Genomic DNA, 15,154 nt, shown 5'->3' with positions numbered 1-15,154 from the left:
TCTTATACCCTGAATCCATATTTTGTTTATTTTGTTTCTCTGGCTCCGTAACAGTGGTGGAAATATAAAGGGTATTCAATAAATACCTTAATTGTTTGAAACTATTTCCTTGGTATGATAGTATTCTATATGCTCTAAAGCCAAATTAAATAGATGACGTTCCTGCCTTCTAGGTGCACAATCGCCTTATGAAAGGGACTATTTCAGGCAAAACTGTTCCACCGGGGCATTCTGTTTTGCCAAATAAATTACAAATGCAAGTGTGCTCTAGAATTTACTGCTTTAGGGCCAAAAACAGTGTATCTATTTTAGACCAGAACATGGCCCAGTTTGAGTTCTTAAGATTTGGCATGACCTAACTCAGCTTCTGGTACTCCAAGATGACATCAAAAGGAGCCCCACTTTCTCCTGCAAAAAAAGTCTAATGGCTGGCTAATTTTGAAAATGAATTTCTCCCCCACTGCTGTTCGTAACCACAGAGACAGCCATTTGAATGCTTTACAAAAAAAAAAAAAGGCCTCAAGCCTCCTCATGTTTCACCTTTTCATTGCACTGACGATCATTTAGAGGGCAGACTTGTTCCAGACAGCTTTAATTAAACTGTACCAAGGATGCAGATAGATGTCAATGGAAATGATCCATAACATGAGGCTAAGCATGTATTTAACAGTGTTCCATCCAGTTCAATCACCTTCTAGCATTTCAGTGGCTTTATATTCATGTAGCAAAGACTGAACGTGTGTATGTGTTTTTTTTAATCCATCCCATTAGTGACCATATGCTTGGGCTTCAATGGATACGAGAACTGTCTGCAATCTGCCAGGGATTTAGGGACATCAATAATTTGTGAATAGTCATGTTGGTACTGGTCGAAGGGTTAAGTGCTCTGCACACCAGGGGCACCTCTTTTGGGATTTGAACTCTTAGTTGACTGTTAGGAACCTTATCCCCTGTGAGGTTCCTACTACATGCTGCTTGTCAGATGCATCCAGCTGTATGTAACTGGGAAGCATTATTAGCTCTGGGATTTAAAGATCTGTGTTAATACTGATAGAATGGTGTCTTTGAGTTAAGAAGCATGGAGAGTATATTGTAGCAAACTCAAAGAGGTTTTCATGTTCCATATTAAGCTTATGGTCTTTCTTTTTTCTTATTCTTTCATACATTCCTTGTGAATAGATAACAAGGCATCCTTTTGAGAAAGAGTTCATAATTGAAATTTGTTCCTACAATTTGCTGGTAAATTAGATTGCATCAGCCTAAGTGGAAAGATAAATGTCTCCTTAAAATAAGAGAAATTTTGTCATGAAAAGCTTTGCTTCCCATTCCCATACCCAGAGGGTGAGAAACAGGTAATGTGAATGATTTTTGAAACTTAACTCATTTTAATGGTCTTGCATGAAGATTTCTCAAATACAGTTGCTTTAATACCGACAGCAACAGAGATCATATCAAATCTTTTGCATTATGTGCTAGCCTGTAACTTCATGTATAACTAAGCCTTGTTGGACTGGCTCACTATTGTAGCCCCTGAACTTGACACAGTGCCTCACAGACAGTATTTAATAAATATTTGTTGTATGAAAGGATGGATGGATGGATGGATGGATGGATGGATGGATGGATGGAAGAGAGCAAGGCAGAAGGGAAGGAAACACTTGGGAAAACAGTTTGTCAGCCTGACCTGCATGTAAGTAGTTGCTCTCTAATATTTTCTAGAAGCTGTCTTGGATCTGGGAGTGATGTTTAACAATAAAACATGTTTCAGCAGTTTTAATGGATATGGATTTCAGAGCTAACTTACATTATTATGACCTCTTAATAATAGTAGCACTTAGTTTCCTTGTTGGGTAAACGGTAAGAATAATTATGTTGTGATGACAGATTTCCATGAGATTATGCTTTTTCTACCACATATCTAGACATGGTTTTGTTTTAGTATAACTGAATACTCCCGTAGTGTCTTGTGGTTTCATTAAGGAGGATAATGATTATTAAGCAAAAATATCTTTAGTTTTTCTCTCCTTAAATATCTCACTGATCTTAAAGGTAAAGATAGTTTGTCTATTTGTAGTTGATATTCTATGTGTGTTTGTTTCCAGTAATTTCAGCCTTCTTACCCTGGAGTAGTTTTACCCATCCCTTAATTGTCCCTAGCTGATGTCTAGAAGGTCTTTTTAAACTTCTTAACTGCACAATGAGGCCTCAGTGGACACCTAGATTGTGTCTGCTTGGGAAAATGCCAAGCACTAATGAGTATTTTGTTTAATGTAATGGAAACTGAAAGTGCACGGCTTCTTCCTTGACTGATCAATGCCCACTTCTGTTGTTTGAATGTATCTATACATTCTAAATTCTAGAAGAAAGGTCACAGAGGGCAGAGCACTTAGTGTCTGCCCAGGAAGGACTTGAAGATTCAGAATTGTGTTTATATGGGGCTCAAGAGGGAGAAAGTACTTGAGTTAGCACTCAGCTCCTCTTCTCTGTTCAGATAGCCATCCTTTCTCTCAAGCCCATAATCTTAAACTTTTTCATGTTAGTTTTAAAGTTTTACATTAACTTAAGAAAATAACAATAAGGGATTTATTTCTATGTAATTATCTTTTTATTTCATCATCGTTTTGTTATTATTTAAAAATTGGCATATATTTACTTTATTGTTTGCCTTTTCTCAAGTTCAATCCTAATGTGTCCAACACAAATTTTGAAATAAATAATTAAAAACTATTTCTTAGTTACATTAAAAGTCAGATTTGCTGGAAAACCAAACCTTAACAATTCAGTAGGCCAATATGATCGAGTATGTTTGAGTGAAGAATAATGATTTCCATGTGGTACTAATGTTCTACACACAACTAAGTGGAAAGTGTAGAGGTTGTTTCTGAGTTTTCATTGAACCATATCTGGCTGAATAGATACAGAGCTCCCTTTGGTAGTATTTGTAATTCGTAGCCTACTTGAATGTGCTAGATAATTTTCAAAAAAGTAAAGATTCCATTTAAAACTTAAAAGAGATTTACCTCTCGTCTAAAGCTTCTAGGTTTAGAGATTTCATAAAAGTTCTATGGGGATGGTAAGAAAAGATAGGATTTGAATGTGGAGAGTGGAGATAATCTAATTCCTCAACTTTGAGTGTAATGACACACAAGCCATCATCTTGCTTCAATCATACTATCTCATGCCTTTGGAGACTCTGGAACTATGCAAGCGTCCCCAAATTAGAGTTTATAAAAGAAACCTTGCCTGACCCTTAATAATTGTTACTTTACCGAAACACTGTAATACCTAAACTAAGTTGCTTATTACACTAAACATGAAGTCCTTTGACCCTTAAGGTTCAATATTGATCAGCCCTACTTCTGTCAATACTTGCCTCTAGTGTCAACAATTTTCAGTGTGGAAGAAATTCAGGAATGGATAGTCTTCTTAATCCACAAACACTCCAAATATTTAATTCCTATGCATTACACTTTCTGTCCAGTTAAATAATTTGCTTATTTCTTCTGTACTCCTAATTAATAATTAGAGACTAGGTATCATTGTCAGTATATCATGAAATGTCATTACAATAAGAAGTTAGCTATAAATGATCCCTATATTAAGTACAGGATTCATGTAACAATCCTAACTAATAAAATGTTACTTTAAAGGAGACTGAAAGCAAATGCACCACAAATTCAACAAAAGTGGCTGAGCTATTTTTTAATCCTGAGATCTTGGGGGGAAAAGGCTTTTAAAAGGAATATTCAAGTGCTTTGCCCTTGGATAATGTAAGAGCAGGTTCATTTTTTTTCTTGAGCTGTGGTATTTTTCAGATTGTCAAATGTGTATCAAAGAGTTATTCTCTTGGCAAGTTTTATGAATTTTAGTTCCGTTTTCTTGACAATTTAAAATTCAATTATCCAATTATAACTAAAGGTCATTAGTCTAATGTGGTAACTTCATGACAGTTTCAGTTACAAGAGGATTTCTTAGTTTAGAGAAGAAATTCTCCCATATGAGAAATTTTTATTGTACTTACAAGTTGAATGATACTTGAAAATATTTTTGTTTTCTTCTTGTGCTTGTATTACTTAATCAAAACATATACTTAATATTTTTTCTAATTCCATATTTATAATATATAGTATCCCATGCTTCATTTCTATATTAACATTATCAAATTAACAGCAAATAACAATGCTGATTTTTATCATCATTAGATTTTGTCTTAAATATTTCTTTAGGGTTGCTTTCCTGTTGTATTTTAAATAACTTTAACCCGAACATCACTTCCAGGTCTGGGGAAAGGCATTTTCATTTCAATCATATTACAAGTAGAATTTCTGCTAAGATTACAAACCAGAAAAGTTAGAGACCTAATATTTTAACATTAGTTCCATTTGGTATGATAATGGAGAACTCCTCAGGCAAAACATACCACAGAACCAGAAACAATGGATGCTTGCTGGCTGTCAGACCTGTACAAGATACGAGAGTCTTTATTCCTATCCTACCCCCAAGAAACTGACTTTGCAGTGGTAGATAAATGTATTCAACAGCTATTGATCGTGCACCTGCTGTGTACAAGGTCAACAGTGAAAATGCATCATTTTTCCGTTTTTGCGTTTTAGAGTTCAAGACATTGCTGGAAGCAGAGATGGATAAGATGTTACCCACACTGGTTCTGGCCCCTGTGATCCATTTACCCTGAGGAGAAATTATCCAGGTAGGATGCTGGCTTAGCACCTAGACCGCCAAACAAAGATTCTACCACTCAGCGTGAGGAGTAAGCTTTTACACTAACTGTCCTCTGCACCGTTCTGATGAGATCGGGCACATTCAGGGTGGTATGGCCATAGACCTCAGCACTATTCTGAAATGTCTTTATCTTACCGGTGCAAAGCTGGCCTAAGGATTTTAATGCCGAAGTTCACAGTTAGGCAATAAGACCCAAAGTAAACTTTTCTATCTAGGTATAAACATGTGTTTTGCTTCAAGGGTTCAAAAATACTTCCTATTAACACAAACTCCCTTGAACTGTTAGCTCCCTGCTACAGCTATGTAAGTCAGATCCTTCTGAGCTACTTGAAATGTAAATGGACTGATTTTTCTGGTTGTGGTTTACCAATTATGTCAGCACCATCATTTCTTGTCCACCGACCAGAGAAATTGTAGCTGTAGATGAGAATGGTATCTGACATTCCGTATGGCTTCCCTTATCAACTCACTTTTAGGGCCCCACATTTAGCAGAGAAAGCTCTTTTCTATATAGCAGGTTGTTATATTTATCCACCATTGTGCTAAACACCCATTTCACCCAGACCATCTCATTCAATCCTCACAGTGATCCTCAAAGTTACAAAGTGGCTCAAATGACTCAGACAGGTCATTACAACCTAAAGAAACAGCATTTGATCCAGGGTCATCTGACACCAGAGCTCTTATTGTTAATCACTTCATTTATCCTCCTTCTCTAAGAATTGTCTTTCCATAATTAAAATTAGATAACAAATGTTTAAAACTCTTTTATAAGAGTGAATTCTGAGAACTTAAAAACTAACTCTTGATCAAAATGGAAGCTTTTTATTAGTGTCCTAAAGATAGAGCTAGAGATCAGAGGCATGTATATTTACTTCTAATTTACACGTTGGTATGTAGGAACAGAAAACATAGTGATAAAAGACTATTTCTGCCTTTTTACACATTAGGCCATTCTTCCACCATCTAATTGTTCAGATGCATATTCTGCAGTGTCCTTCAGCTTCCCCACCATAGTCAAAAGGTTCTGGACAGCTATTTGAGTATATATGATGAGGTCTACTTGGAATAAAGAGTGAATGTGATTTTTCTTTTTTCCCTGCAATATATAAGCATGAATCAATAAAGGATACTCGAAATTTCTCCAAGGAATGGCATGCATTTCCAATTAATCTCATAACTTGTCTTTAACTGTTTGGCTAGGTTCCATAATTGGTAGGTGTTATTTTAATTCAGATACAAAAAAAGAGAGAGGGAAAGGGAGAATGGCCAGGCCAAAGAATGGGGTATACATGAGCTTTTATTTTTTTTTTTTAATTTTTTTTTCAACGTTTTTTATTTATTTTTGGGACAGAGAGAGACAGAGCATGAACGGGGGAGGGGCAGAGAGAGAGGGAGACACAGAATCGGAAACAGGCTCCAGGCTCCGAGCCATCAGCCCAGGGCCTGACGCGGGGCTCGAACTCACGGACCGCGAGATCGTGACCTGGCTGAAGTCGGACGCTTAACCGACTGCGCCACCCAGACGCCCCTACATGAGCTTTTAGACACATTCTACTCACCCAGTCAATCAATGTTTTTTGAGACCCCGATACATTTGGCTGATCTCTGTGAGTGAACCCTATTGTCAGTTCTTAACAAAATTATAAAAACGACTTGCCTTATAAGATTTATCAAATTGGTGGCAAAGCTTGCTCAGGGTCCAGGACATCAGGGTTACTGCTTACCTTTCAAGGGTGAGTGTCAGTGGAAAATCACTTAACCCTCTAGAAAAGATGGCTTTTATGGAAAAATTTTGGCTGACAGAACCCTGGTAGACAGGGAGAGAGGAGGACTTGAAGTTTGGGTGAAGGTTCACAATGAATGCAAGAAAAACGGATCAGAGCGGAAAGTAAAGAAATGTTGAGAGAATAAAACCAATGCATCTTCCTTCACTATTGCCTCCATGAGAGCACCCAAATCCCTTCACACAGCACTCAAGGCCCTCTACAAGCTGATGCCAACCTTCTCCGCAAGTCTGAGAGCACTTCACCTGTGTTTTCTGTCCCGCCATCTCACCGCGGGCTTTCTCCCAGCGACATGGAGCACTTTCACATGTAGGTGCCCTGGAATGTGCTTCCTACTCAGCCCTCCCCTCATCTGCCTGGCAAAGTCTTACTCAGTTTTTGAGTCTGTATATGCCACTCTCTTTTCGTGAATACATTGTAAACTCTCCTCTCCCCCACCTCCACTCCCCACACCCAACAAGCAGAAGTAATTGCCTTCTCCCTAAGTTTCTCTAGCTCTTTCATTATCTGCCATATCATGTTGCCATCTGCTGGGAATCAAAAAGCCTATCTTATTCACCTTACTATACCAAGCGCATAGTCAGCATTGAATACATTTTTATTGACATGTGTTGCTTTTGGGTGTCCAGGCTGGCTTCCACTTCCCAGCTCCTCCGTGATACCCCCCTTAATAATAATGATGATAACTAGCATTTTTAAAGTACTCCATAAATCACCAAGCAAATTCAAACCCGTGTTCTAAATACCGCAGACTTGGTGCCTTAAATAGCAGAAATTTGTTTTCTTACAGTTCTGGAGGCTAGGAATCCAAGATCAAGTTGTCAGCAGGTAGGTTTCTTCTGAGGTCTCTCTCCTTGGCTTGCAGATGGCCACCTTCTCACCTCCTCACATAATGGCCCCTCAGTCTGGATTGTCTGGGTCCTAATCTCTTCTTTTTATAAATGCACCAGTCATACTGGATTAAGGCCCACCCATATGACTCCATTTTGCCTTAATTATCTCTTTAAAGGCCCTATCTCCAAATCTAGTCAAATTCTAAGGTACTGGAGGTTAAGACTTCAGCATATGAAAGGGGAATTGGGGCAGGTGGTGGGGGACACAATTCGCCCAGACCAATATCCATTATTTCATTTATTCCCTCCAGCACTAGCTATAGCCACGTCTCCCTCTGCACCATTTCATGGTGAGCTCTTCTGTGCCTCACTTAACTCCTTCAATGCTTCCCCAGTCTAGCCCTAAGTCTCTCTATTATGGAAAGGGCCTTTGTTCCTTAATAAGTGAATAAAAACAGTACTTTGAAATTCTAGGGTTTCTTACAGAGTTTAAATTGTCAAAAACCCAGTGCTAATGTCAGTATAGGAAGAAAATAGAAAAACTGCCTCCTTTCTAGCACTGAGAAGACAGGAAAACAATGTAATACGTTTCTTTGGGTTTTGTAGTTACTAAAAATCTGAGTAAAGGATTTAAAGTTGCATGTATTAGCCACTTCAATGAACAAATGCTGGCCTAGTTAAGAAGGGAGTCAGGTGATTGCTACCTACTATATCAGCCTACCTTCTGACCCAGGGAAACATCCTCCACAAGAATGTTCCTTTCATAGGAAGAAAAGTGCTTCTTTTCAAAGGGGTCTTAATCCCAGGCTAAAGTTGGGAGCATTGTGTGTTCTACAGTGTGTTGTCTAAGAGCCTCTTGAGAACTCTGCAGATTTCCCTTGTTTCCATGTTAGTCAGGGGTGAACAGGGAATTCTTAGGCGGTACGAAGACATCGTGTTTTGCAGGTCTTAGCCATTTCTGTCTCCTCCCTCATAAATCACTCTCACACTGTGCCCAGAAAAAAAGCAGTCACGTGCAGCCCAATGCATTTCAGCACTGCATTTGAGCTCCAGGTGGAAGACACAGTGCACATGACGTTGACCATGACCTGGATGTGGAGCTGGTCCAAACTCAGACCTACCTGTCTCAAAAGGGGAGTCACTATCTCTGTCCTCTTTTCATTCGTGTGTTGAAAATTGGGGAAATAATGCAGAGGTTCAAGACATGGTCATAAGATAACTCCTCTCCAGTCAAGAAGTACCTCCCTTCCTTTTACAAGGTAGAAAAATGTGAAGTCATCCCTGTGAGAAAAATGGTTTTTGAAATGTTTTCGGGAGGGTGAGAGGCTGCCGTTTCTCCTCTTCCTAAGTCACTGGTTCTTTTTTTCTCTCCTCTCTTCTCCCTTTCACATCCTCAGGCTTTTAACAGAAACATTTTATATCCATATAGTGATGTGACTTATGTGTGTAAATAGATGCAGATAGCTATTAAATGTTCGGGAAGTAGCATAACCATCTTTTTACACAATTTGTGCTGGTGAGTGTTTCTCATTATAATTTCCCCTATCCCCTGCCGAAAAGCACTTCCCAGAGATCTTTGTGGCAATTTATGTACCCAGATTATGCTTTCAAGACACCCAGGACACTGTATGGAGGAGAATGTCTTTAAGATTTGAATGTTTTAAAAAATCATTTTAGAGAGAGGGCGAGCAGGGAAGAGGGCAGAAGGAGAGAGAGAGAGAGAGAGAGAGAGAGAGAGAGAGAGAGAATCTTAAGCAGGCTCCATGCTCAGTGCAAAGCCCAACACAGGGTTTGATCCCATGACCCTGGGATCATGACCTGAGCCCAAATAATGAGTCAGACACTCAACCAACTGAGCAACACAGGTGCCCCTAAGATTTGAAATTTAAGAAATTTTTTGTCATTAGGTGATCAATATTTAGCAAGGTTTTGATTTTAGGATACAAAAATATATATTTGATTTTTGTTTCTAGAATATTTTTAAGAATATATGTAGGCTAATTTTATTGTTTCCTTGATTTTATTAACCATGCCCTCTTGCCAGAAGAATTTAGGATTTAGTGATTGTGTCAAAATTAGTCTATGCTGATGAGTATTCCAGCACCCAAAACACAAAGGTGTGTTAGAAGACCCTGTCAGTGCACAAGGAAAATTGTAAGCAGTTATGGGAAAACAAGCATTTTTCAAATGAGCCTTGATTTCCCTCTTCCTTATGCACATCAGGCTATGAAAATACCTCTTAATATGTTTCCTCCGGATCTGTGTCGTGTATGTGTACGTCTGCCTACTAGGTCTTGTCCTCTCTCCCCCCTCTCTCAAGGGCTCTCCCTGTTCTTCCTCTAATTGTTGGGCAGTGGGACAGAAAGATGGATCTGCTAAGTGAGTAGAGCTTGCAGAGAGCAGAAACAGATTTACTAACTTTGATGATGGCTTCTACTGAGTCCTTACCATACACATGGCTGAGTTGCCATAAAGCTAGCTAAGCCAATCGCCCTTAATAGGTTAAAAGATGACATCGAGAAATTTTAAGCAGGAATGATTTCATTCTTTCCTCGCACCAGTTATATGGTTAGCTGGTTCATGCACTGATTTGTTATACCACATAGGGCTGGCTCACAGTCCCTGGCAGATTTCTGAAGTTTTGATGGAGTCAGAAACTGACTGTCTCCTGGGAATGCGTAAAGAAAGGAGGTTGGAGCTCTTCTCCTTCAAGGACACTCTCTTCAATCCATTATCTCCTACCCGTGCACAATAGTCTAGTCTATCAAAATACAGTGATTGAACAAAATTTGATTTCACATAATGAATGCATTGATTTAATAAAGGGTTTGTAGTACATGGTATTATAGTTCCCTAAATGAACACTGAAATCCTAAAATGAGAAAACTTGTCATTGGTCCCAGTTAAATCATAGCCACTTTTTTTAACCTGCATACCCTAATAAGATACTAACCCATTTGATACTTAAAAAAAAAAAAAATCTGTTATCTTATATAAGTGCTTAACATTTTCCAGCTATTTTAAAGCCACCTGTTTTTCCTATCATAAGTACATCTGGCATCAGGCAAACAGATTATAGCCATGGACAACTGACTAATTTATGATGTTTTTATATTTTCATATTTTTGGCAGACTAATCCAGTTTGATATATTAACCCAGCTTTCAGAGATGAATCTTGAAATCTTGCACTCTTGCAACCCTTTTACTTTGTTCTCTTCCAAACTCTAGAATATTTTTTCCATGTCCTAAAATTTAATTAGAAAACAGACAGGGAGAGCAAACTGAATCCTTATGTTCTGCTCATCTAGTGCCCTATCTAGCTGGCTTCCTAGAAGAAATTATGTATCTGTCTACCCAGTGTTAGTTGTGAAAGATCTTTGTACTTTTGATCATTCTCTCTTCCAAAGTTCATTGGGCACACTGGCACTTGTGTTTGTATCCTAGTTTGACAACTGCATTTTTGCCTACATTGAATGGGAGTTTGGTAGGTCAAACAAAGTAGAAGAATCAGTTGCCTGTCTTTGCAAAAAAAAAAAAAAAAAAAAAAAAATTGAAGTTTTGAGCAACAGGGAATGGAGGCAAGACTATTTTCTGTAGTTAGAGAAGCCAAGTCCACTCAGCTTCTCAGAGCATCTTTTTGATTCGACATCCCCTGATGGGTCATCCCTTGGCTATTTATGGGAATTTTAACTGCTGGGTTGAATATGCCATATTCCTCCTTTAAATATCTACCCAAGGCCCCAAAGTAATGGATGTGTTTTTAATAAATCTAACGTATAAAGCATTCATCAGACATACTTCAAAACAGAGAAACTATCAGAACACCCTGAAAGATTCATTAGAACATTTTTATTTTTTGCAGACACTGTCACCAAGTTAAATAAATGTGTGTCAACTCAAAACTGAGATGAGAAATGGCAGAGTGTTTTATGGATTGAGAGTCAAGAAGATAAGAACTCTAGTCTTATCTCTATTGCTGACTTGTTTAATGACTGTAGTATGTTTATCACTTATTCCTAACCACTCTTCCCTCTGGCCAAAAACCAGAACAAATGTCTACAGAGGATTTTGAGCTCCTAATAGAATAGCTCTCAGTAAGTTCAGCTGAAGTAATAAAGCCTTCCATCTATAAGCATAGAGTTAGCTTGCCAGGGCTCAAGGCCCAGTTCCACCATTACTTGGTACTTGACTCTGAGTTAACCCCTACTGAAGAGTATTAGGAGGCCTATTGTTATTGTACATAATACTGCAATGAACATCTTTTAACAAATAGATGTGTTTGTGCATTTATATGTTTATGTCTGTAGGGAGAATTCCTAAAAGTGAACTTCTTCACTCTAAGGTTAGGTAAATTTAAAATGTTCATGTGTATTAAAAAATAATAATTAAATAAAATTAAATAAAAATAAATAAATAAAATATTCATGTATATTGCTAACTCGCCCCTCAAAAAAGTCATACCAAATTTGTACTCCCGAATACATGTACGTTCCTATTTCCTCACACCCTTGCTCACACTATTCACTGACAATCTTAACTTTTTAATCATTAGCAGTATCAAAAGTCAAAGAGAGAATTTCACTGTAATTTGCACTTCTTTGAGTAAATATGTGCATCTTTTCATATTTTAGTAGTCTCATTAGTTCATGCATACCCCATTCCCAATTTCCTAGTGTGTATTTGGTGTTTGTCTTTTTGCTTTGTAATGCTCTTGGTAGATTAATGTCTTTGTAAAACCAGAAAAGTTGGGAAGAAATTCTAGTTAATTTCATTCATGAAGGATACTTATAAATTTGAAAACTTTATGGTGATCAGCATTCCTACCTGAAAAAGCGCAAGACCTCCCCAGGTATGAGCAGTGAGATGCCCTAGCTGTGTATCACCTGCATTATTACCATACTCATCTTTGAAATAATCCATATTACATGTAAAGCAAAATGCAGAGAAGTCCAAGATGTGATCTCTACCCTTAAGTAAGACGGGAAAGCTCATCTTCAGTAAGAGTAGTTAAAGGATATAAAGAATATTGCTTCAAAGAAAACACATACTTGAATAGACAGAGAAAGATTCAAAAGTACAAGAGTGAGAATTAAATGTGAGGAAACAATATGTAGACAAGGGTGAATAGAAGAGAGGTTTGGATGAGGGGACAGGGGGAAAGTTCACATATGGAAAGATAGGTTGGAGTCAAATTATTGAAGGCCTTGGCTACCTGGTTTATGCCTGGATTTTATGCCATAGGAGCAAGTGAAATTTTTGACACCAGTATGAAATAATGAAAATAATTTTTAGAAAGATCATTGTGACCTGTGAATAATGAATGAACGAATGAATAATTAATTAATTAATAGAAAATGTCACATTGGAAGAGAGGATGACAACCATATTAATACTTTTGTGGGAGAGAATCAACTAGTTTAAAGGAAAAGTGGTGAGCATTTTCGTCAATTTATAATGCATAAAACAGCTATAGAACTAATGCTACCTAATGTTACCTAAGAAAAGAAAACTGATCCAAACCCAGAATTCTCTGTGTGTAGATTGAACATTCCAATGCAGTGCCTTTTTCTAAATCTGTGATTCAGCTTTCGTACCCCTCCACTCGCTCATTCTGATGATGGTAAGCCTTTCCCTGTTGGGTCTGGAATTCATACCAGCTTTCTCACAGACCAAGAAATTCCAAACATGCTATTGTCATTACACCTCATCAGTCATCCTAAGGAATGGCTTTATTTATTCTTGTGATTTGGAGAAATGAGGTGATGGTAGAAAGGGCTCAGAATAATGGGAGGAAGGTGTTGGCTTCACAGAAGCAGCAATTCCTTTCTTACTTCGTTTCCTTTACATGTTCCTAAAGGTTAGGTAATTGAGCTGAGCCCCCTGCACTATTACTGCACTGCAGTATCCGTTCAATAAACATTTATTGAGCACCTACAATAAATGTCAGGTACTGTGTAAAGTACTGGGAACAGCATTTAAAATATAGACCCAGTCCTTCTTCCAAGAGGCGTACAGACTGGCGGGAAGCATATAAACAAGTTCACATTCTACTGTGCTCTTCACACAGGACAAGGGGTTGCATGTAACGACCCTACAGTACCCCGTCTCCAGTTCACTTCATGTTGTCCTCCACTTACATTCCTTTGTGTACTAGGTATAGAATCCATTTCTGAGGGGTATAGAGGATAAAAGGAATTCAAACAACATATATCTGGTAAACTTGCTGCAAAATGCCAGATGCGATAGTGGTTATGGAGATCACCAAACAGTCCAACGTGAAACCAATCCATGGAATTGGAGAGATGCAGTAAATGCATTTGCAAAGGTAAACTTCCTAATGTGGGTAATAAGTATTAAATAGATGGCACAGATAGTAAGTGCTGTGGGAACTTAGAAAACGAGGCATAACTTCCAGAAGAGGTGAGCTTTGCACTCTGTCCTGAGGGGATCTAACTGGAATAGGTAGAGGAGACCAGAAGTGTCTTGTGGAAGCCTGATTAGCGGTGTGGCTCTTTCAGTTCCCAAGGACAGAAGGCCAGTACAACTGACTCATGCAGAAGGAGTGGTCATGGGGCTTCCACATGGCTGGAGTCATGGGGTTCTATGATTTGAATTAGTTTGTCTCCCCCTCTTGGCTCTGCTTTCCTCCGCACTGGCTTTTGTCTCAGACTGACTGACTCCACCTAGTTGCTGCCAGGTTTATAGTTTAGTCCATTAACCACTCAGCACAAAAGACAATGGTTGGGTCTCATCACAGTGGCTTCCTCCATGAGCTCATTTTTTCGTCCTACACGTACAGAGGGGTAAGGGTCTTACCCACTTCTCTTCTCTAATAGTTCCAAACAAACTCCTATGATTTACTCTGATTGGACCCACTTATATCCGTTTCCCATCCTTGAGTCAATCATGGTAGCAAGGAGACTGGACTTAACTGATTGGCCAGGTCTGGATTATGTCTCCAGCTTTGGAACAGAAGCAAGTGGGGATAGCACCATCTGAGCCATATCAAAACAAGATTAGGGAAGAGAGGTGGCTCCCCAGAGGAAAAAAACTGTAATGCTGTCACCAGAAAAATAATAATAATCACCATCACTTATGATAAAGAATTTACAGCAAGTACTAAAAACTTACTCCCTGGGTACTAGTCTAAACAACTTTCATATATTATTTATTCCTCCTAACATCCTGTGAAGAAAGTAATCTTATCCCCATTTTTAGGCGAGGAAACTAAGGCATGGAGATGTACAGAAATTTATCTCATGGCTAGTAAATGTCACATCAGGGAGTTGAACCCAGGCTATCAGATTGCAGGGTTCATGGTCTTACCCACTATATTTTACTAAAATTGACTTCCTTACACACAGAAATCTAGCTAAGGCTCAGACTCAGAAATGAGCAAGTGCATCTGAAGAAAGGTGAGAAGACCAGCAACCCAGAAAGATGGTAATTTTGGTCTTTTCTCACAGCTATGGTAACAATATCCAGAAAGCTTGTAGGCAGTGCTATCCTCACCAAGAGGTCAAGTTCTGACCAGACCCAAGCAACCATCAACTGAACGTCCAAGGGGAATGAAATGATCACTACAGAAAACTGAATTATGCCCCAGAAGCTACCCCAGCCCAATCCACTCGGCAACTTGTAGTTCACACTTTTACACAATTTACCAAGCACTGATTTCATATCTATATGTGATTCAAATTCCCTCTCTCTCTCTCTCTCTTTCTCTCTCCTGCTTTGAAACAGTATTCACAGGGCATATATAGATCTTAGTTAAAACTAACAATGCATTTAAA

The 15,154-nt window shown here is 38.5% G+C and overlaps 1 pseudogene across 1 annotated transcript in view; it reads left to right on the top strand.

Moving 5' to 3' along the window:
• LOC147580158 (uncharacterized) overlaps positions 1–15,154 on the top strand; it is a 243,780-nt pseudogene that overhangs the window by 212,159 nt on the left and 16,467 nt on the right. The window contains exon 11 of the transcript XR_015251957.1: positions 4,614–4,708. The product of XR_015251957.1 is annotated as an uncharacterized LOC147580158 (transcript). The remainder of the gene's footprint in view (positions 1–4,613; positions 4,709–15,154) is intronic.

Source organism: Puma concolor, chromosome B3 (genome assembly GCF_028749965.1).
Source record: "Puma concolor isolate L17-30 chromosome B3, mPumCon1.1.hap2, whole genome shotgun sequence".
Classification (NCBI taxonomy): domain Eukaryota; kingdom Metazoa; phylum Chordata; class Mammalia; order Carnivora; family Felidae; genus Puma; species Puma concolor.
Note: the sequence above shows the minus strand (reverse complement) of the source record. Positions and strands in the feature narration are given on the sequence as shown.